At 40.7% G+C, this 26,128-nt stretch overlaps 1 protein-coding gene across 14 annotated transcripts in view; it reads right to left on the bottom strand.

Moving 5' to 3' along the window:
• Positions 1–26,128, bottom strand: part of LOC124139362 (Kv channel-interacting protein 4-like) — a 500,624-nt gene that overhangs the window by 21,759 nt on the left and 452,737 nt on the right. The window lies entirely within an intron of this gene.

Here is a 26,128-nt window from a genome sequence, read left to right on the forward strand (position 1 = left end):
GCCACATTAATACCACCACACTAGACACCTGCCACATTAATACCACTACATTAGACACCTGCCACATTAATACCACTACACTAGACACCTGCCATATTAATACCACAACACGTGACACCTGCCACATTCATACCACCACACTTGACACCTGCCACATTAATACCACCACACTAGACACCTGCCACATTAATACCACCACACTAGACACCTGCCACATTAATACCACCACACTAGACACCTGCCACATTAATACCACCACACTTGACACCTGCCACATTAATACCACTACACTTGACACCTGCCACATTAATACCACCACACTTGACACCTGCCACATTCATGTCACCACAGAAGACACCTGCCACATTAATACCACTACACTAGACACCTGCCACATTAATACCACCACACTTGACACCTGCCATATTAATACCACCACAGAAGACACCTGCCACATTCATACCACCACACTTAACACCTGCCACATTAATACCACCACACTTGACACCTGCCACATTAATACCACTACACTTGACACCTGCCACATTAATACCACCACACTTGACACCTGCCACATTAATACCACCACACTTGACACCTGCCACATTCATACCACCACAGAAGACACCTGCCACATTCATACCACCACAGAAGACACCTACAAGAGCTACTCAGCTGATGGCTTTACGGTAACCATGCCCACCCCAGCGCTGTTGCTAGAGCTACTCAGCTGATGGCTTTACGGTAACCATGCCCACACAGCCCCACCCCAGTGCTTTTGCTAGAGCTACTCAGCTGATGGCTTAACAGTAACACGGTACATCACTTGAAAACTTGGAGTGACATTTAGAAACAGGATTTCAGTCCAGCTTATGCCATAGTGTTGCTGTTTAATAGACTTAGGGCAGGGCAGGATAGAGTAATTGATTTGACACATAACCACTAGATTCTGTCTGGGACTCATCCAATTCTCGGGAAATACAAGAAACCATCTAATGCCAGGCTAATGTGCTACCAATGATCTCATCCAAGGTCATGATGGTGCCCACTTTTGTATCTCCCAACAGTCATCTAAGGTCAAGATGGTGCCCTCATATGTGTCTACCAACAGTCATCTAAGGTCAAGATGGTGCCCATATACGTGTCTACAAACAGTCATCTAAGGTCAAGATGGTGCCCTCATATGTGTCTACCAACAGTCATCTAAGGTCAAGATGGTGCCCTCATATGTGTCTACCAACAGTCATCCAAGGTCAAGATGGTGCCCATATACGTGTCTACAAACAGTCATCTAAGGTCAAGATGGTGCCCTCATATGTGTCTACCAACAGTCATCTAAGGTCAAGATGGTGCCCTCATATGTGTCTACCAACAGTCATCCAAGGTCAAGATGGTGCCCATATGTGTCTACCAACAGTCATCCAAGGTCAAGATGGTGCCCATATATATGTCTACCAACAGTCATCCAAGGTCAAGATGGTGCCCATATATATGTCTACCAACAGTCATCTGAGGTCAAGATGGTATCCATATATGTGTCTACCAACAGTCATCTAAGGTCAATTGAACCCACACTGGCAAATTGAAAACATTCGAGGACTTTAAGCCTGCTCTATTATCCACATATTCAACACAGGACAAGTGAGGACATAAAAAAGAAACAATGAATAAATAAGGAAACAATAAACGAGGGGTTTTCAAATTGGTTGCATGCTGTTATTGACAATATTGCCATAAACATTCCTGCCTCCAGTTGACAGGCCTTGACAAGGTCCATCATGCAGTGAAGGTGGCACTGCCCCAGGTGCTGAGGTTCAAATGGCTACTGGAAGTAGCGTGTCTGGTGGTGCCGTTAAATATTCATTAGCCTGTCCAGCAAAGATAGATGAACCAAAATATATTTCACACTGCATGAGTTACATAAACCTTTGTCTTATCCAGTGTGTAACTTGATATTTTTGTTCCCGCTAAAACGCTCTGAAGAAGTTTTCATGTAACAACATTCAACAAGAAGCTAATGTTTCAAAGAATGCTTTCTGTGAAAACATACAACCTCACCCAGGGCACAAATAACACATTAAACACCAAAAAAAGACAAACAACTGACACCAGCCACTCCTGTTCAGGTTTGAAGCAGGGTTTTTCCATTTTCAACATCAACAATTAAATGAGCTGTTTCAAATAAAAAACAACATGCGAGATAGCAGGGAGACTGTTTTATTTTTTCAGCTATCTTAAACCAATATAATGTTTATGTGTGTCCTGACCCAAGTTCCAAGTGAAAAAGGCTATTGAACAAAGATTGCTCCTTTGCTTCTTGATACCAATGCGTCATCCAATCTATGGCAGTTCTTGCAAGAGGCTTTAATGATCCTTAGATTTGTCATTTTCATTCTAATCCTGGCCCCATACACTTCTCATCAATAGCAACATTTGGTCTATCGGAACTAAAACTCGTTATTTCTGAGAACAAAGTTTCAGTAGCAATGAAGGATTATCTTTGAAATATACTACTCAAAAAGAGTTAAGAAAAACAATTTTTAAGGTTACTATAGCTAATCCTTTATGGCATGACTGATCCATAATAGTAATTTGAAAGAATCGGGTAATCCTTATTTTTTTGTAGTAGTATCAGATTAAGATTAAGAGATATGGAGTTTAATTCCCGGATCAATCATTATGGCGGCATAGCATTCCTAAACAGAGCTAGATGTGCATCTTATCACCAGATACATCATAAGGAGACAGCACCAAGTCCATAAACTAATCATAGCATGAAACATAAGGGAATAAAACGGCAGTATTTGCCCGAAGTTGGCAGTTTTATTTTCCATAATAAGAGTGAATTACACTTAATAGATGTGTTTCTGTGTGACATGACTCAGCACCATTTTAAGCTTGGTCCTGTGGAAACTGGGAGGCCATCTGTGCCATCAACAAGTCTACACTTCTCACGCACATTATACATAACATACCACTCAAAAATTAAATGAAAAAACACCCGATTCTTTCATACTACTATCAGTGCCGTAGCCAGCCGGGGGGCAGAGGGGGCAGTTGCCCCCCTGGATTTTTTTTTAGAAAACAGTTTTATTTGAATCAAGTTGGGGACAAGTGATACTTGTACAAATATTTGCCCTCCCTGTCAAAAAAAGTTAACTACAGCCTTGACTATACTTAATCTGTCATGCCATTTTGAAAATGTAAATTACTGTACAAATTACCGTATTTGCCGTATAAAGCACCCTGCTCCAATAAGAACCAACCCCCTGACCAACTTCTGGACCAATCTGTAAGTGATCTTCATTTACAAGCGCTCCTTATAAGACAAAAATGTATGGTCCATATTCCATATTACACATTTTTTACAGAAAACAGCAGCAGGGTGTATAATTGACCAGAAACTATTATTGAAAAAGTTTTACTTTCATCGATCTTTGAAAGCAAAAAAAACTACTTCTTCTTCTGCAATCTACGGTTTAATAAGCTCCCCCTTTGACAATTTTCTTCAAGTCTGGGGTGCTTATTTTGGTAAATAGGGTAAGTGAAAAGAAGCCCTACCCTATTGCAAACATGACCAAGATTCAAAAGGAAATGCCAAAGTTTCTGCCCTTCCATACAATGTCTTAATGACCAACACAGTTAATACAGAAACAATTTTCTTTCATTCTTGGTCTTAATCTGGTATTTCTTTTTACTAAAAGCCTAGGCAAGTCTACATCAAACTAACCAAGTCTAGTTTGCTTGATCCATAGGAAAACAGCAGAAGGGGAAAGGTTCTTTCGAAGAAATTTAAACAAATTATTTTAAAGACATGTTTTCATTTCAAGTGTTAGTCTATCCAGTATGGACAAATGCAGTTTAGATAGTCACGGTGCCATACAACTTCATGTAATGTGAGCAGGCAGGCACTATAATACTGAAGATGAAGGGCTTACAATCCAAGTTTGACATAAGCTCTAATAATAATAAATATCAATATTAATACTCCTATTACCAAGTGGAAGAGGAAGCTGACAGATCATTTCCAACTAATTATGATGAAATATTGCTGTCTGAACAATGAAATGTTTTCCGTAGGGTACTTAACATTTAAACATACAAAATTTAATACAACTGAACATTCTTGAATTATATCTTGAAAGGTCAACTATTGCAATCATTATTTTATTAAACTACCAATTTCATTAAATATAGTTGGTAGGATGAGTGTGTGTGTGTGTGGGCAGGCATGGTTTTCTTCACAGTGTGTGTACGTGCATATGCATACGCATGTGCAAGTGTGTGTAAGTGTGAGTGAGTGAGTTGGTGGCTGAGTGAGTGGCTGAGTGAGTGAGTGAGTGAGTGAGTGAGTGAGTGCCCGAGTGAGTGCCCGAGTGAGTGAGTTGGTGTACACAATAACAGCGAGACACTGGATCAATACACATCTTCTGGACAGACCTACGCAGAACACACATGGGGCTGAGTGAGTGAGTGAGTGAGTTGGTGGCTGAGTGAGTGAGTGAGTGAGTGAGTTGGTGTACACAATAACAGCGAGACACTGGATCAATACACATCCTCTGGACAGACCTACGCAGAACACACATGGGGCTGAGTGAGTGAGTGAGTTGGTGGCTGAGTGAGTGAGTGAGTGAGTGAGTGAGTGTACACAATAACACAGCGAGACTGGATCAATACACATCCTCTGGACGGACCTACGCAGAACACACATGGGGCTGTGAGTGAGTGAGTGAGTGAGTTGGTGTACACAATAACACAGCGAGACTGGATCAATACACATCCTCTGGACAGACCTACACAGAACACACATGGGGCTGCCTGGGGCTGGTGGTGACCCACACTGCGTGCCCCATCCCCCAGGGAGCCATGTTCAACATGGCGGCTAAGCAGCAGCATCTGAGGCATCATTAGTTTGACAAGGAGGTCTCCAAGAAGATGTCACTAGTTGGCATATAAATTCTTGCTACAGCTGTAGCTGATATCACCTTGAGGATTAACCCTTTCGCCCCGACTGCCCGATTTATCAGGCAGCATAAACCGTGTCCCAGTACCCGGCTGCCCGAAAAATCGGGCAGCTACTGTCCAAGTCCCACACACGGCTGCCCGATAAACTGGGCGGCACGACCGTGTTTACAAAATTGCTCTTTCTACTTCCCTTCTCGTGTGTAATCTCGTTCTAAATATGGAAACGAGATCTACACGTCACGTCATTCGATGGAATTTCCCAGTCTTTTTGGCGCGAAAATCGCGAATATGTCACCTGTTTTCGTGACAGGTATTTTTCTCGCTTGAATCGTAAATCTAGCGTAATGGCGGCCAACTACGATTCGGATAGCGATCAGATGACTAACGACTCTATCTGGAATAATAATGTGTTTGATTTGAATAATTTACGCGAAGGGGAGAGGGAATTTCGCGAATATTTTCGTGAAGATTTTGACGGTTTCGACGAGGTGTTCCCCCCCGCCAACTTTCAAGAATGGGAGTGGCAGAGGGACCACAACAGTGGAGACATGAGGGATTTTGAAGAGGCGACCGGACTCAAGAATATATATTGACACGGTGAGTGAAGTATCATGCTATTGATTTTTTCCAACTTTTTACAATGATTCTGTGTTTGAACAGATTATCAGTGCGACGAATGAGAATACAGCCTACAAGTGAACGAGCGATCACAACAACAAAGGTGAGTGGCATGACGTATCTCTTTCTTTTTTTTAAAATTTAATTTTCTGATCGCAATCCGAATTGTAATTTGCCGGTTTGTCGTATGTCCTTATATTTCGTTAACAAGTTTACCTGTGTTAACGAGTTTACCTAAGAGGCTGTAAGTGTATTGTAAGTAATATGTGACATCAGTATAGAAAACAAAGTCAGTACCAAGAGTTGTAAACTTGTTTATTTGTTTACAGATGTGCATGAAGAGAATTCACCTGTAATACCTGGGATTACCTGTGCCGTCCAAGATGACAAGACCACTGTGTTATGTTTACCTTGTATCTGTGATTTATTTTTGTGATTTTTAATACAATTTGAGCCAAAATTCATTGTCTGTTTTCATTTTTTCAGTGTTTTCAAGTTTTATTTCACTTGTAAACACCTGTAATTAGAAAACAACAAAGGTTAGAGACAATAACAACAAAGAATATTACAGTATACTTAATCCTCTTTACAATGGTACATGATAAATGTATATTAAAAGCAAGTTTCTGGTAGAAAAAGTGCAAAAATAAAAAATGATAGTGTGATTTTCCAATAATACTGCCAGGGAGGCCAGTGTGCAGGCCTTGTCAGTGTCAGGGACTGCAGGGTTTCAAGGGACATAACTCTGGGGCAGCCAGGGATGAAAGAGTTAAATAGAACTCTTCATGTTCTTTGTCTTATGAAATATGATTAAAAAAGTTTTTTGCGTATTCTTTAACAATTACTTGATCATTATTTTCATATACAAGTATACATATGGGAACGCCTTCAAGGCCTGGTGGGAGAGTATCCAACTAGAGAGTGATTGCTGGTGTTTGATCCCCGGCTGCATCAAACCAAAAGATGTTAAAAAATGGTACTTGTTGTTACCCTGACTGGTGCTCGGCATAAAGGCACTAAAACAAGAACTGGTGGGTTCAGAGTCAGTATACTGTGTCTGATTGGGGTATTCATGTAAAACTGTGACATAGTATCTCAGTGGGCTAGCACAATAAAATCAGACTAGTACAAGCAGCCACACACACACATGGGCATGCACGTCACTACATAAGTGCAATAATCTTGGACGCTGCGTCAAAGCCCATTTCACCTCAACTAATGTATGGAAGGGCAAACCAAAGCAAAATGACTGTTTCTGCTGTCGTACCCAGAGAGGAGGAGGTGAGGTAAAAATTGGGTTTAATGCCACGTCCAAGATTATTGCACTTATATAGCGACGTGCATGCACGTGTGTGTGTGTGTGTGTGTGTGTGTGTGTGTGTGTGTGTGTGTGTGTGTGTGTGTGTGTGTGTGTGTGTGTGTGTGTGTGTGTGTGTGTGTGTGCTTGTACTATAGTCCAGACTAATGACAATCTTATAATGTTGGCCCATTGAGATACCATGCCGCAGTTTAACATGTCTACCCCGCAGAGACACAGTATACTGACTCCGAGCCGACCACTCCTTGTTTTAGCCCCTTATTGCCCAGTGCCAGACAGGGTAACAACAAGTACCACCTTTTAACGTCTTTTGGTATGACGCAGCTGGGGATCGAAACCCAGACCTTCCGCTCTCCGGGTGGACACTCTACCTCCAGACCACGGAGGCGGTCTCCACAGAGAGGAGGATGACAGCATGGCCCAACCAGCAGCTGGTGATGGCGTATGGCGTCTCCTGGGAGATAGAACCAGCCTCCACGTGACTGTCTTCACATAGGCAATGCTGTACATTTTCTCTATTGTAGTCCCTATGAACACATCAGGATAACTGCCTACACCTGAGGAAATAGTCTTCAATTCCAACCAGGAGATTGGGTTTCAAATACTGAAAACCTGTTATTGATTTGTGGTGGGCATCTTTCTTTTGGTACTACAGCAATGTGAGAGTGGATGTTCCTTGACATTTAGGCTGAAAAACACGTGAATATAAACCACATGCTGCCCACGTTACTTCAGAACAAAATACTACACTCAACGTCAAGAAAACCAGTATTTTTTATTTGGTTTATAGAGTGTTTAAAGATTATGATTCTAGAAATATGAGTGAGTGAGTGTGTGAGAATGGTTTTACGCCGCTTTTAGAAATATTCCATCAATATCACGTCGGGGACATCAGAAATGGGCTTCACACATTCCACCCATGTGGAGAATCGAACCTGGGGCTACAGTGTACAAGCGAACTCTTTAACCACTAGGCTACCCCACCACCCCTGATTCTAGAAGTACAGACGGAGTGAAAGGATGTTGTTTTACGTCAAAATTAATAATATCACGTCCATATCTCAGGGCCTGTAAATAATCAATGACACGACAAACAACAGGTCTGACCAAATGGATGCAGGTGGGATAGACCCACAAACAGAGGTACAGCCATCCAACCCAGGTTCACAATCAGATCCTGGCAGGGCAAAGGGAGACAACTCTAAACAGCAAATGACATGACTGGGCTACCCAAATTCTCTATCCATTCCCATAACGAACAGTTAATATGAAAACATTCTTGGTATTGCCTATGAAACTCTTTTCCAAATACACTGCCTTATATGCAAAATGTTTCCAGAACATTACAAAATGATAAAAATATTATCACAGAAAATGTTTTATTTATGACTCTGTTTTTCATTAGGAAAGTACAGAACTGTGTGGTTCTGTAATTTGCAATTCCGTCTGTGTTTGAAGTCAACTAACCATACATCATCACAACGGTCATTCTATTCTGTATTGAAATCTCCCTTGCAAATAGGGTTGTGTGAGTGACGGCAATGTCTCGAGTAGACACAAGGAATATTACTGAGGAGATCTCTGCAAACCAATATCAGGAGAAGTGAAGTTGGGGTTGTGACTGTGAGCAATGTAATATAGCCCTTAACACTGGGACATACACCCTCTCTCACCCTAGCTTTCCGCAAGGTAGATTTCCAGCTGACTTCTTAAGTAAGGCAGAGTCATCAGGTGGATGATTCCAGAAGAGTGAGTGAGTGAGTGAGGGAGTAAGTGAGGGAGTGAGTGAGTGAGTGAGGAGTAAAGCTACTTTAACAGTATTTCAGTTATATGACATAGAGACAGCCTAACAATCAATCACAGGTGCAAACCAAGAGTAACTGTTCAAGATATGGTACTAAACTACTTTGTTGACACAGATTTATCACTTATCAACTGCCATTTTCATCAAATATATGACTGATGAAATGTGAGCATTTAAGGAGTATTCCTGATATCTATCAACCAAGTGGGAATCATCCCGGAATTTCGCGTGACGAGCCAACGCTTTAACCATTAGGCTACCCCACCGCCCCGATTCCAGATGAACCAGCTTCAGTAATCAAAGACAAATTAAAGTTATCTTTTTCATATTTTATCCTAATATAAAGGTAAACATAATATTTTTTAAATGATACTCTTTCAACACGCCAGGACAGCATACCGGACATGATGTCATTTATTACATCCCAAGACAATGTCATATCATCCATGTTTTATTGATAGAACAAAATTTATTTACTATTCCTGCAATGTTATTGAAAAAGATTTCTGGCACACATGCTTCGACAATGGGTCTCTATTTAAAAAGTCAATGAGCAAAATAAAGACGTTTCGAGCAAATCTTTTCAAAAAAGAATAAACTAATAAATATTATCAACAAAAATATGTCTAAAAGTTATTTACATCTAAATTACGATCTTTTTGTATGATCGTGTAATGTAAGTCAAACGACATCTCGGCTTTTGTCGCCCCAGTTTTCACGCTCTGACACAATGTTGAATGCCAAAATATATGCATGAGAAATCTTTGTCACAGATTGCAACCAAGCCTGTGCACAAAGTTCACTTTTAAACATAGGCTGCGATTTCGTGCTTAAAAAGTTCATGCGTTCATGCCATGACAGATTAACAAAAAAGAATCGGGTGTTCTTCAACTTCTTTGAGTGGTGTCTATAACAGAGCCTTTCTGAATATATAATTAGCATTGTTGAAATTCAAGTTGATTTCACGTGAACTATTCACTTTGACATTCCCTTACCACCTACACGAGGCGACAGTCTGAAACCCATTTCCATCACAGGAAATAGCGTGGGAAATAGCATAGGCCCCATCTGGGTCCAGACAGTGTCATTAGTGCCTGTATGCATCTGTGTAATTAGCTTAATCATCTACTGATAGGTTGATGTACATAATTTGAGGGAGTAGACATTGTAGTAGTTGAACAATTGGAACCAAACTTGTCAGGACTTCCAGGTGACCTTGAGGGCCTCCTTCACTGACTGGAACATTATTTATTGGGTCATCTTCCCAAGGCAAGGGAGTCAACTGACTGTAAAAGTCCAGTTTCCACCCTTACTGAACTAGGCTGGAGTGTTTGGGCTGGATCGTAGCGCCACCAGTGGCTCTTACAAGTAATGTCCAATCTATGTCCCTCCTACTGACCAATCAGATGCCACCTTTTATATCACTTGCATTTGCTTCAAACAAAATCTTGGCACATGTCTTTTTCGATGTCAATATTGTTTTCATTTTTCATTTTCTGGTAGGGAAGAGAAGATGGATAACTGTTTTAATTGAATTGTTTGAGAGGCATCACTTGAAGGTGATGGATGACAAAGTAGAGTTCAGCCTGGCTGGACAACGGTATGAGGATCAGTACCGATACGTCGCCTTTACAGTCAATAAGAAAGTTGATATCCATAAATTGTTTCTACTTTGTCAACTGTTTTAATTATTCCAAATTCAATGAATATATTGAAATCATAGAACACTGCATTAGAAATGACCTACTGTTCACCGAGTTGGTTATAATTTACTAACCTGATATTTACTACACATCCATTGTTTCAACTCCTGTGCTACAAATGACAATTATGTATATAACTCTGTCAGATTCAATAATCCATGTAAAACAAGTCGAAACAAATCATACATGATTTTACCATATTCAACTGATTAAGATATAATCTATATATCTACTACACTCTGGAAAATATATGGCTTGCTTGCTTGCTTGCTGTTGCACAATGTAGGTGAATATCCCAAACAGCTACATCCGAGTGGCTACATCCCAGTGGCTGCAGACTATTTGATGGCCTTGACCTATCCAAGCATGCAATTTTGTAAAGATGGTTCCTGATTTTATACAGTCAATAGCAAAATACACTGTAATCTTAGCACTAAGCTGCCAGCCATCTTTACAGAATAATTGAGTCTTTTGACCAACCCTGAAATTAGACATAGATCCATGTCTCCATCGTCACACCATGTCAGAGTACACGTGTACACTTAAGTGATACTCCATCTCGACAATGTAAAATGAAACCTATCTTGCAGTCAAAATTAGTTTTACATTGATTTACCTTGCAAGGAATCGACCCAGGAAAACATGGACTATATAATGACCAGGACCTAGAAGAGATTGTCCGCCATCTTGTATCCAGCTATTGTATTATAGGCATTATAGGATGGTTTCTGATCCAACATTTTCATACCAGTTAGTGAGTTCAGATCTAATGTTGATGGTTTCCCTGCCCCATAGCTACTAATACAAATGAGATTATAGAGACATGATGACCATTTTAATACATAAATTAATTTTATTATCAATATTTCTTGACAATCACATTATTTACCAAATGTTATATTTGGGATAACACTTTCTTAGTAAAGTACAGATTCTTGTACTTTTTTGGTTGAGTCCCATGCGGGGTTCAAACCCTCACTGAGGCACCTAATCACCAGCACACAAATCCATCGATCTAACCCACTCAGCCAACGAGGCTTCCACAAAAACGAAAATCCGACAACTAGTAGTCTAGATCACACACTTTGTGTACCCCTCTGACAAGTGTAAATTGACATGGTCAAAAACTATGAACAGACATTTCAGAAAGTCTTTGAAAGGCATTGAGAAGTGATATTCATAAGGAAGAGAATTTATGGATGTCGACTTCTTTATAATGAGGAACAACGTTTCGGAGTATGTACTTACTCCTTCATTAGGTGAATGAATGCTACGAGGCAGAGAGCATATATATGTACATGTAAGAACAACAAAAGTACTGACTGAGTATGGTTTTACGCCGCTTTTAGCAATATTCCAGCAATATCACGGCGGGGGACACCAGAAATGGGCTTCACACATTGTACCCATGTCGGGAATCGAACCCGGGTCTTCGGCGTGACGAGCGAACGCTTTAACCACTAGGCTACCCGACCGCCCACACCAAAAGTAATAAGATAACAAAAGGTGGAAACTTAACAAGGGAAGACAACAGATAATTGGCGCAGAAAGGTGATATCTTTAAATCATCATAAAGTGTGAATCGTAATGATTAAAATCATTAAATATTGTTGCTTGAAGAGGCTGGTCTTGTTTCTATAGTAACAATACAATGTTGCACATAATCGCAAAGGTAACACTAACTAATGTCAGGTTAAGTACGTCATCTATAACTATGTGATGTGTTGATATACGGGTCCCCAGGTTGACAAGCCCAGGAAATACCTACTAGTTTCTGGCCTCTGTATCCACATTCAGTTATGAAGAAAGTAACACAAAAGTCAAGTCCTTTGTTAAAATAGGCCTCATACAAATTTCATGGCTTCTTCACTGAGCCACAACAGATGTAGGATCAGCACTTGGCAACCAGATGCCATGTCCTTAGCAACCATATGACTGGCACTGACAATGGACAGATTCGGGAGATCATAGGGAGGGGCAGAATGAAACAAAGTATAGGGTGGCTGGTTAATAGCTGTAGATTCAACTGAGTGAGTGAGCGAGGGAGTTTGGTTTTAAGCTGCACTGAACAGTATTTCAGTTATATCACCCTATCTCAGCTTGGTATGGAAGCTTGATGTGGGAGTATTTCAGTTATATAGAGAATCTCACCCGAGTGTCTTTTGATATCAAATATATCAACACGAGTTGATAAAAGTGGGAAAACTCCAAGGCTTGCCAAGGATTTTTTTCCACTTTTATCAACGAGTGTTGATATATTTGATATAAAAAGACACTCGGGTGAGATTTTATTTATCATCCAACATCATTCTTCCAACTTTTTCAGTTTGTAGACAGTAATAAGCAGTGTTTTCAGTGTAAAAAGTACTGCTAACAGCTTCAGTAGCAGACCCATTAGTGATGTCACTTGATAGTGACGTCATGGTAACCAATGATGTCACAATGGTCTGCAAAGCATTGTGATGCAATGTCATTGCAGCAATATCTACAGTATAGATATTGCTTGATCTCACCCAAGTGATATCTCCTGTGGGAGCCAGTTTGGGATGATAAATCACAGTGTCAGCTTGATGTGGGAGTATTTCAGTTATATCACAGTCTCAGCTTGATGTGGGAATATTTCAGTTATATCACAGTGTCAGCTTGACGTGGAGTATTTCAGTTATATCACAGTGTCAGCTTGATGTGGGAATATTTCAGTTATATCACAGTGTCAGCTTGACGTGGAGTATTTCAGTTATATCACAGTGTCAGCTTGATGTGGGAGTATTTCAGTTATATCACAGTGTCAGCTTGATGTGGGAGTATTTCAGTTAGATCACAGTGTCAGCTTGATGTGGGAGTATTTCAGTTTTATCACAGCATGTCAGCTTGATGTGGGAATATTTCAGTTTTTATTTGAGGACAGCCTGAAGTGACGCAGGTCGAAGATGTTTACCACCCTGCTGGAAACCAAGAACATGCTTATGGTAGTAGCAAACCAAGAAACATAATCAGGGCAAATCTAGGATTCAAACCCAGATAAATGTTTCTGGCACACCTCAACAACGCAACTCTGTACAGCATATTGTGGCACCACAAACAACTGGGCCACCCCTTGCCATAGACCATGAGGAATGAAAGAAGGAAGGAATCACTTTCTTTGAATTCTAACATCATTCCTGGATTTGGGAATAAAACCTAAGTCTTTTACATCAGGTAAACACAACCATTTTGCTACCCCATGTCATAACAATAGAAAGAAGAAGATGGAAAGAAACAAGATAAGAAAATTTCTGATATTAACCATGCAAACATAATCTTTAAGAAAAATTGTTTTTGTGTTTGAAACTATTTTATTGTTTCATCTGAATGACTGACATGATGGAGAATATTGATACATAACGCACCAGGGTATTATGACAGAAAGGCTGGAGAATATCTATCTGAGATCTTGGAAATCATGTGATAATAGCATACTGCCTTTGGCCAAATCCATTAAAACATTTCAGCTCTGTGCACTGAAACAAGTAGAACAAACCTGGGACTGAGAGCACAAGAATTGTTGAATGTTGTTGTAGGAATGGTCGCAGGTCTTTATACAACAGAAGCACAGACATGAATCTATTTTGTTGCTGGAACTGAAACAGTGTTCAAGTAGTTACACTATGTTCAGTGTTTGCCTGACTGTGGCATAATCTGCCATAACAACACGACCATGAATGGCGTCAAGGGTACCTGGTGCATTACTGGCAATATACAATAATGGTTAAATGGCGCCGTCAGTAGAAGCACAATCCTGACTCCATGGAGAAGTAAACAGTCAATTTGCTATTCAAACATTATCTCTTTATCCAGCGTAAATCCACCTTGAAATTGGATCTGCTGGGAGAGAAGGATGATTCAGTTATTCTCTCCTCAGAATAGACACCCAATGAGTCCACCATAGTGGAGGAACGATTCTAAATGTCAAATGCACAGTGAATCATACAAATGTGAGACATTTAGTACATGATGAAAATGGGTATGTACATCTGACTACAAAATAAACAAAAGACATGAAACTCACAGGTTTGCAATTGGAATAACAGCTAAAAACAAAACTGATGATGTTTAGTACATGATGAAAATGGGTATGTACATCTGACTACAAAATAAACAAAAGACATGAAACTCACAGGTTTGCAATTGGAATAACGGCTAAAAACAAAACTGATGTTATAGATAGTGTCATGCAGGTCGTTGTCTAATACACAAGGCTGATGTGGGAGTGATGAACTGAGTGAGTGAGTGAGTGAGTGAGTGAGTGAGTGAGTGAGTGGTTTGTTGTTTAACGCCACACTCAGCAATATTCCAGCTATATGACGGCGGTCTGTAAATAATCGAGTCTGGACCAGACAATCCAGTGATTGACATCACGAGCATCGATCCATGCAATTGGGATTGATGACATGCATCAACCAAGTCAGCGAGCCCGACCACCCAATCCCGTTAGTCGCCTTTTTACAACAAGCATAGTCGCCTTTTATGGCAAGCATGGGTTACTGAAGACCTATTCTAACCTGGATCTTCACGGGTTGAGTGAGTGAGTGAGGAGTAAAGCTACTTTAACAGTATTTCAATTATATGACATCAAGTCAGCCTAACAATCAATCACAGGTGCAAACCAAGAGTAACTGTTCCAGATATGTGACTAAACTATTTTGTTGACACAGATTTAGCACTTATCAACTGCCATTTTCATCAAATATATGACAAACTGAAATGTGAGCATTTAAGGAGTATTCCTGATATCTATCAACCAGGTACTTCTAAAGTAATGACACCAAATGTGTGTGGCATTTCTGAGTGAGTAAGTGAGTGAGTTTTGTTTTTTTGGTGCTGTTATCACTATTCCAGCAATAACACGAGAGTCACACAATATGTCCATGTGAAGAATCGAAGTGATGAACGGATACTCTAGCCATGAGGCCCCTCACCCAGCCTTCTAGAACCACCAACAGGAAGGTCAAGGTGACAACAGAGGTGATTTAAGAAACACATTCAAAACCATTCTAAATCAATAGAATAGTTCTCGATTCTGATAGGTTTCAATTTTGGATATACCCATAACATAAATCATTCATAGATCTCGTATCTTGGAACATAAACAGGAAAATAATGGTAAAGTTTAAGAATGTGGCGCTGCCATGGTTCTCCATATTGATCCTGATGCTCCCCTGTCTCCTGATCCTGTGGAATGGCACTGGACAGGATATGGATGAACCGACATTCCCATAGGACTATCAGAAGGAAATGGTCTACATTGACCTGGCATATTACCAACAATGAATAACACTCTACTTCGATTCACTCTTCCTTCTGGTGGATCTGTTTAACAAGATGCTGCTGTACAAGATGAACACGTTGCTGCACTAGATGAACACGTTGCTGCACTAGATGAACACAGTGTTGCCCAACATGCGTTAGCTCAAAATGTTGTTGCACAAGATGCAGTTTTTCAAGAAGTTACTGCTCAACATGCATTCGCACAAAATGCATTCGTTCAAGATGTTGCACAACATGCGTTCGCTCAAAATGTTGTTGCACAAAATGCTGTTTTTCAAGATGTTGCTGCACAACGATGTTGCTGTTGAAGACAAGACACTGCTCTGCAAGGTGGCGCTGCACAATATATGACATAGGCCTGTAAATAATCGAGTCTGGACCAGACAGTCCAGTGATTTGACCTCATGAGAATTGATCTACGCAATTGGGATACGTTGACATGCATCAACCAAGTCAGCGAGTCTGACCACCTGATCCCATTAGTCGCTTCTTACAACAAGCATGGGTTGCTGAAGACCTACTCTACCCCGGATTAACTGACTGAAGTACATACTCCATACAGTCAGGGAGATTGATATAACATGAATAATGTTTGCATTCCATTTTCTCAAAAATAACTAAAGTGAGATTATGTGATTCTATGACAAAAGAAAGTGTTACTATTATTTTCATTTTAACTATTTGTAAGTAATTTGTCTGGATGAAAAAGATTTTTTACATTTTTATATTAATGAAAATAATCATGTTGAAAGTGAGACTGTGAGGGCTTTAGCAAATAATGTTTTATTAAAGCTACAACCATCACAATTTGGCAGTGCACAACAGTAAACCAATTTTCCTCTTAGAAAGAGGTTGTATTTCCAAGGATTGTGAGTGTTATATACACCAGCCAGGAGATAACAGTTGTAATCTGCAGCCACTGGCACCATCTGTTGGGATGCTATCTCTAACTCATGCCTGCCTACCAGCCCACACAATGTGTCAGGAACCACTGAACAGTACTCTGGGACCTATCTCATCATGGGGTCCTCTTTCTAACATTATACAGCTCAATAATTTATAGATCGTGAGCAAATGGACAAAAAATCCATTTATGGTCATTTTGTAATATTGTTAATGTTTATATTTATCATAAACAATGACTGAATGATTTAATTGATATGAATTTAAAAAACATATTGCCTTCTGACATACAGAAATGATATTGTAAGTGAGTGAGTTTGGTTTTACGCCGCTTTTAGCAATATTCCAACAATATCACAGCAGTTTACACCAGAAATGGGTTTCACACATTGTACCATGTGGGGATCTGAACCCGGGTCTTCAGCATGACAAGCGAACACTTTAACCACTAGGCTCCCATCGCCAGTGAGGGAGTAAGTGTTACAACAGTTTTTCATCAAAACTTTAGAAATATATTACAGCAGCACATAGCAAGAATGGACGTCATCTAATACCAGTTTGGTATTGAGTGACAAGCAAACAATCTATGTTCCTGACCCCGAAAACCAGTTGTCATGGTTATGTCAGAGCAATACTGTAGGGAACTTGGAACTGAAGGAGTATGCTGTGTACTGAAAGAAACCACAGCTTCCTTGGCAATGTAGTGAGTGATCAGTCTACTTAAATCTCTTCTAATCCCAACTCTGCTAATATGAGTGAGTGAGTGAGTGAGTGAGTGGGGATGGCCTTATGCTGCTTTTAGCAATAGTCCAGCAATATCACTGCGGGGGACACCAGAAATGGACTTCACACACTGTACCTATGTCGGGAATCGAACCCGGGTCGTCGGCGTGATGATCGAACGCTTTAACCACTAGGCTACCCCACCGCCCCCTGCTAATATGAAGAATCTTTACAAAAGAAGTTTCAAATGTAGATGCACGCTATTCTTTCATACATGAGTACATATGCAACACAGTGACTCAGTCTTCAAAGCCAGACTCCCAGATGGTGCTGTCAATCTTCATAAAGTGATATCACTGGCATATTGTCGGTATCACATGTGCAGAGTGAACTGGCTTATGAATAAGTCACCACTGCAAGACACTTCATCATCACATCCAGAAGTAACTCCATATTCATTATCGACCACAATGTAGAAATTAATACCGAAAGCTGGATGAAGCTGCAAAATGGCCATCAATCAGTCAAAACACAAATGTTGTGATTTTTAAATTTTCTAACTGACCGACAGATCCCAACAACATTGTTTCCACTGTTTGCATGTTCAAAGCTATTGGTGGCCTAAATAATCTGCACTATTTGTCAAACTAAATGGAATCTGTCTCTTCATAATTATCAAATCGCCATTTATCCCTGCGTCAAATCGTGATGTACTGTCATTTGCTGCTGGCAGCATGTTATCTACGGATCCACCATCAAACTAAGCCTAACAATTTGCTGCAAGATTCCAGATAACTCAACCAGCTTGTCCTTACAGTGATTGGCCTGATTTGACACAAGCATCAAACACAAAGCCAGAATGTCTCAAAGAGATTTTAGCTGATGTTTGAAGATGACTTAAGAACTGCAATGAAGTCCCAAGACTCCTGTCTTCAAATACCATGAGTTCAAGAGCAAGAATTAAATAAAATATCATCATGACTATATTGAAGTTCTGTCCCCATTGTATTTGCTTACCGATATGAATGGAATTGGTACTAATTTGAAAATACACTGCTGGATATTGAGCCAGGCAACTTTAATAATTCTGCTGTGTCTGCCTGACATAAACGTCATGCAGTGAGGTAGACAGATGTAACTCAATTAAGGGAGAGCTTTGATCATAAAGGACTGATCTCTGTCTGGCCCGAAAACAATGAAAGCATCTTTGTGTAACAGTCCGAATATGCCCGGGAACAGGGGATGACTGGAAAGGCTGTGCAGGTAACTCAGGATACTGAGGTTAACTGACGTATCCGAGGTTGATGATGTCGCTGAGGTAGCAAAAGTTGTTGATGTCGCTGAAGTAGCCAAGGTTGATGTTCTTGCTAAGGTAGCCAAGGTTGATGTTCTTGCTAAGGTAGCCAAGGTTGATGATGTCGCTGAGGTAGCAAAAGTAGCAATACAGGTCCAGACAAAAAACAATTGTCAAGTGAGTCAGTGAGTTGGGTTTAATACCGCTTTTAACAGTATTCCAGTTGGATGACAACGTCTCAGCTTGATGTGGGAGGAAAGGCCTAAGTGAAGCAGGTCTCAGAACTACCACTTATGTGAAACCCATGAGCGCAGGTATGGTGCTGACAAAGCTTGAAACACTATCAGGGCAAACCGGGATCTGAACCCATAACCACAAGTTTCTGGTGCACCCAAGGGACACAACTCTGCACATTGAATTGCTGCGCCTTAGACGACTTGTCTCCCTGTGCCTCCAACAATTGTTTATAGCACGAGCAATGATACATGCCTTTTGGGACTGACACACAATCAGTCAGGTCTCACACTGTCACAACTCTGTCACACATTAAGCTACAAAGCGGCCTGGTAGATATTGATACAAGACAAAGGTATTCTTTGTTCAGAAAAGGAATAATTCTGATTTATGAATTAAATCCTTCCTTTTCTATTACCTTCTAAAGTGTTTGGTAATGTAAACCTCAAAGTGAGGAATCAAAGATTTGCGAACTAAAGAGTCCTGATTTTTCTTTGTTCAGAAAAAGAATAATTCTGATTTATGAAATTATATCCTGTTCTACTACCTATTAAAGTGTTTATAAAGGTAAACCTCAGAAGGAGGATCAAAGGCCTGATCAAAGAGCCCTGATACTGCTCCATTAATGGTACAGCAGTGTATACATACAATTAACAATATTACACAGAGAATAACTCCTCAGCAATGAGGAATCACAGATGATTCATACATGACATTTATCCAGATGTATTGGCAACTTGGCATTCAAACTTCCTTGTCTATTAAAGAAAAATATATAATTCACTGGATACTGAACAGTGATCCTGAGACCAGATGCATATCACAAGTAATATATATCATGAAGTATCCCTATCAAATGTTCAATAGTATATATGCATCAATATTTGCCAAGAAAAATACTTTCTTTTTCACAATTATCATTATTTTACCAAAACTTGTTTGTGTTTCATTTTCCAAATAATACAGTGGCTTATAAAAAAACACATTACTGTCCTACAAAACAAAAGCCAAATATTAAACAGAAAATTCCACTACTTTTCAATCCGGAAAGATGTAATTCAATACCCTTATTATTTCATCCCTGGAAGTCCCTGTTAGTCTATGGAAAGCCATCAATCAAGTAAACACACAACCACTATATCTGTCTTGCCATAATATTATTGACCACATAACCTCACGCCCTTCAATGTTTTACCCTAAACAGTCGGAAACAGATCATCCAACAACTGCTTCTTATCAGACATCCTGTCCAATGCAAACTAAAGTAAAGGTCTTCCAAACAGTCCCCATATCCTTTACATTGAGGCATGACGCAACAACAACATTGTGCAACACTGTTCCCTGCGTTTGTCTTGGAGACAGCGTTCTATCTGGGGAAGATCAGCTACGATCAATATCTTCATAATAGACAGTGTGGAATCACATCTGCAGATATTGACTGGCAGAATGTAGCAACATGGCGGTCATTATTGCCAGTTTCTGTCTGATCAATGGCCACAGACACTACTGTTTCTGACAGGAAAACCTGCAAACATGTCACATCCAGTGAGATCTCGACTAATAAAGTGTGTCCTCTCTGACGTCATCAGGGCACAGGAATTGCTGGTCATGACGTTATTGTTCTTGTGAACTGCCGTACAGAGCGTCACTCGCTTTGTGAACCACCTGCAATAATGCTTGGCTGATTAATGGTATTGTTTGATGCCATCTGACGTATTGTCTTTAATATTATATGAGCTGAGGCATCTCCTCTGATGTTACCAACTTTTAAACTTGTACAATCTGGTAGCCAAGACTGCAATGACCAATCTGTGTTATGGTGATATTAATAGTCAATTGGATACCTCCTTAATTGTTCAATAGTGAGATGAATGGTTTTCCAAGCAGTAGTCAACAATATTGCAGCTCTCAGGGTGACCTGACAGTGGCCATAGTGTCAGCAACACTCCATGCCATCAGGGCAGGATGACACACAGGTAGGTCAGGACAGAGTCAGACAACAGTGTCACCATCAATGCATGCCATCAGGCAAGACGACACACAGGTAGGTCAGGACAGAGTCAGACAACAGTGTCACCATGAATCCATGCCATCAGGGCAGACGACACACAGGTAGGTCAGGACAGAGTCGGACAACAGTGTCACCATCAATGCATGCCATCAGGGCAGACGACACACAGGTAGGTCAGGACAGAGTCAGACAACAGTGTCACCATGAATCCATGCCATCAGGGCAGACGACACACAGGTAGGTCAGGACAGAGTCGGACAACAGTGTCACCATCAATCCATGCCATCAGGGCAGACGACACACAGGAAGGTCTCACTGAGTCGGACAACAGTGTCACCATCAATCCATCCCATCAGGGCAGGATGACACACAGGTAGGTCAGGACAGAGTCAGACAACAGTGTCACCATCAATCCATCCCATCAGGGCAGGATGACACACAGGTAGGTCAGGACAGAGTCAGACAACAGTGTCACCATGAATCCACGCCATCAGGGCAAGACAACACACAGGTAGGTCAGGACAGACTCAGACAACAGTGTCACCATGAATCCATCCCTGTCCATGACAGGATGCCGTGTGGGTCACAACTTGGAGACATTCTTCCCTGGGGATCTCCCATCCAATTGCTACAGATCTGGACAGAGAATGACCTTACCAGGGCTCATGTTCAGAAAACATAGACTTCCTTCTTGAAGTTGACAGAAACCATTATATGAGTGATTGATTATGGCGCCAAAGTTCTTCAGAGTTTCCAGCCATTTCAAGACAGAAACAATACACATCACACAATGTAGGAAATATGACCCAGGTGTAGGTCATCACTAATCAGGGGATGTGATCCGGGAGTAGTTCATGGCTAGGCATGGTATATGATCTGGATGTAGTTCATGGCTAGGCATGGTATATGATCTGGGTGTAGTTCATGGCGAGGCATGGTATATGATCTGGGTGTAGTTCATGGCTAGGCATGGTATATGATCTGGGTGTAGTTCATGGCTAGGCATGGTATATGATCTGAGTGTAGTTCATGGCTAGGCATGGTATATGATTTGGGTATATGATCTGGGTGTAGTTCATGTCTAGGCATGGAAAATGATCAAGATGTAGTGCATGGCTAGGCATGGTATATGATCTGAGTGTAGTTCATGGCTAGGCATGGTATATGATTTGGGTCTAGTTCATGGCTAGGCATGGTATATGATCTGGGTGTAGTTCATGGCTAGGCATGGTATATGATCTGGGTGTAGTTCATGGCTATGCATGGTATATGATCTGGATGTAGTTCATGGCTAGGCATGGTATATGATCTGGGTGTAGTTCAAGGCTAGCCATGGTATATGATCTTGGTGTACTTCAAGGCTATGCAGAGGATGCGATTCAGGTGTAGTTCATCACTAAACATGGAATATAACCCATCTGTACTTCAGGGCTAAGTAAGGAATATGATCCAGTTGTAGTTCAGGGCTAAGGAAGGAATATGACCCAGCTGTAGTTAAGGGCTGAGTAAGGAATAGGTCCCAGCTGTAGTTCAGGGCTAAGTAAGGAACATGACCCAGCTGTAGTTCAGGGCTAAGTAAGGAATATGACCCAGCTGTAGTTAAGGGCTGAGTAAGGAATATGATCCAGCTGTAGTTCAGGGCTAAGTAAGGAATATAACCCAGCCGTAGTTCAGGGCTAAGTAAGGAATATGACCCAGCTGTAGTTCAGGGCTAAGTGAGGAACATGACCCAGCTGTAGTTCAGGGCTAAGTGAGGAACATGACCCAGCTGTAGTTCAGGGCTAAGTGAGGAACATGACCCAGCTATAGTTCAGGGCTAAGTGAGGAACATGACCCAGCTGTAGTTAAGGGCTAAGTAAGGAATATAACCCAGCCGTAGTTCAGGGCTAAGTAAGGAATATGACCCAGCTGTAGTTCAGGGCTAAACAAGGAATATGACAAATTCAACTTTCTTTGTACGAAGTTGGTCAAGCACTGGAATAGACAAAAAATCTTGGCTGGGTAACATTGACATATATTCATTTTGCCAGTCTGTTCGTGGATTGTCTTTGGCACCACACCACAACACATGTTGCATTGTGCAACAGCTTATGCCAATATCGCATGAAAGGGTGTTTTTTGAGTGTTTCAAGCCAAGCGGCAATAGAAATTCATCCCAGGATACTGCAACATGAAACTAATGCTGGCATTTACCAACAAGAGAGTCCTGATACTGCTCCATCAACAGTCCAACAGTGCATACAATTAACAATGTCACATAGAATAGAACTCATCATCTAGGAGGGGTTACACATTATCTGTTCTAGCTTTTGGAATGGAACTCACTAATGCAAGTCCTAGAGACAGTAATTCGGAGACTTGAGTGAACTATTGTATATATTCTGCATTTGACATAGAGGTGCTGCAGCACAGCTGTTTTTATTGTCACATCAAAACGTCTGCAAAGTCTTCAACAATGGAGACATCAGGCTAGATTATTGGAGACAGTACACACATTATTCAGTCAAAAGTCACTTCCTCAACAATCAAAATCATAAGACATGAATCAGATTGAATGACAGTAAACTACGGTTATAACGAACATGCTTATAATGAACTGACCAATACAACAAACTTAGTTTTAATCCAGGCCATTTGTTGTATATATGCTGTATATATGCTTATTTCGAACTACGGTTATTAGGAACTAAAATTAGCGGTCCCTTTGAGTTCATTATAACTGTAGTTAAATGTATTCTTTTCAGTGAGAATTGCCGATAATTGACATATGTACATGTGAACATAACGGCATATCTAAGGAGTGTATGTATACATTATTGAAAGTTTTACGATATACTGTAATCAGGGTATGAAACTCCCAAAAATTTCAGCCAGACCACAGGACTGGCTAGCTGAAATACTTGCCAGCCCTGACCAAAACCTGCCTGCCCACTATAATCATATGTTTTTCAGGATTATTTAATTAAAAATATGAAAACTGATTGCTTGTAGCATAGGCACATCGCTAAATGTTAGGTTGTCTAAAAGCTAACTGGGTTTCTTTTTGGTTACATTTTATCATTCATCTTTACATGTGAATTAATGCTTATCATCGGGAAATATTTAGAATATTTTCACCTATGAAATATAACCCGACCGTCGGGCAGGGGGATTTGAAAATCTGACAGCCCGAGTTGAAATCAACCCGTCTCGGAGGGTCGGGCAGGCAGGTATTTCGAACGCTGCTGTAATTAACTGTCAATTTACAGATCAACGTAGTGACTGAGTGAGTGAGTTTGGCTTAACGCCACACTGAACAGTATTACAGGCATGTCACAACATCACAGGGAAGCGCTGATGGGGGAGGAAAACCCAAACTCAAGCAGGTCTTAGACGATTTTCATGTCGGTGAAATGCCTGAACACAGATATGCTGACACAGCGAGAAACATATTCAGGGTGAATTTGGGATGCTAACCCATGATCATAGGATTCTGATGTGTCTAAGGGATGCAACTCTGCACAGCGACCTCTGCCTCCTTGGACAACTTGGCCAGTCATGCCCTCTGTAGATGTTGGATATTCATCGATCGTCAATCCACGAACAAGCACTTTTTCATCATAGGATCTGTGCAGTGACAAGAAGTTATAAAGCTGAAGCAATTTGTTAACAAACCTTTGATAACTTGGCTTTCATTTTCCAAATCAATCATGATCTTGTCTGATTAATGGTGACCAGAGCAGTTTCTACATAATGGACGGTCTGTTCTCCAGCATGATGTAGAAAAAGGACAAGAAGCGTGGAACACTATTACCAAGCTGCAACCTTCAAAGGTTGGACTGATCAGTGGGGACATGTGAGAGCCGATACAACATTTACCATCAACATGCTTCTACATGAACATGACAGGAGGCTGTGACCACCTGGTCTGTCTCCAAGATGACCTACACTATTAGTACGTTAACCAAGAATATCTCAAACTTAAATTACTTACCATCACTTTGCTACATAATCAAATGAAAACTGATGTGACCACCTGGTCTATCTACAAGATGACCTACAAGATGACTACAACATGACCTACAAGTTGACCTACAAGATGACTACAAGATGACTACAGGATGAACTACAAGATGACTACAGGATGAACTACAAGATGATCTACAAGATGACCTACAAGATGACAAGATGATCTACAAGATGACTACAAGATGACTACAAGATGACTACAAGATGACTACAAGATGACCTACAAGATGACCTACAAGATGATCTACAAGATGACCTACAAGATGACTACAAGATGACCTACAAGATGACCTACAAGATGACTACAAGATGACCTACAAGATGACCTACAAGATGACTACAAGATGACCTACAAGATGACTAAAATAAGATCTACAAGATGACAAGATGATCTACAAGATGACCTACAAGATGACCTACAATTAGAATGATCTGAACTAACAATATTTCAAACCCAAATGACAGTGAGTGAGTGAGTGAGCAAGTTGGCTTCAATGCTGCTTTTCAGTGTTTCGGTTACATCCTTGTGTGACAGCTTAACATTGGGAGCAGGTCACATGTACCACTCTTGTCACACCGAATGTCATTTTCATGCTGTTGTCAGGAGCACATACAAGAAACAAGTGAGGTTTTCCCACCTCACGCATTCGCATAAGGCTTGGGAAGCAAGATGCTACTTCTTGCACAACTTGTTATAGAACTAAAGCTTGTTTACAGGGACAGACAGATTAGAGGTATGATGGCTGAGAGTTCTTTATAAAATGACTTGTCTCATGTATGGTTGTTGGTTGGTTGGTTTGTTGTTTAACGCCGCACTCAACAATATTCCAGCTACATGACGATGGTCTGTAAATAATCAAGTCTGGATCAGACAATCAAGTGATTGACATCATGAGCATCGATCCAAGCAATTGTGATACGATGACATGCATCAACCATGTCATTGAGCCTGATCCGCCGATACCGTTAGTCGCCTCTTATGAGCAAGAATTGTGACATGCATTATGATAATGATCATGGTATGCCTTACAGGAACTCATGGCTAGTGTATACGGTAGGGTTGATGATGCAACCCTTGCCTTTCAGTTGGAGCATCTAATCACCATCTGTTCCCGTTATCATCAAGAATAATTGATGAATTTACAAAAAGTAGACATGAAGCCATGAGTGAGTGAGTGAATGTTGTTTGATCCAGACATTCTTCAAATAGTCAAGCCTGTGCCAAGCAGACCAGAGAAAG

This window comes from Haliotis rufescens, unplaced genomic scaffold (assembly GCF_023055435.1).
Source record: "Haliotis rufescens isolate VD_foot unplaced genomic scaffold, xgHalRufe1.0.p SCAF_27, whole genome shotgun sequence".
Classification (NCBI taxonomy): domain Eukaryota; kingdom Metazoa; phylum Mollusca; class Gastropoda; order Lepetellida; family Haliotidae; genus Haliotis; species Haliotis rufescens.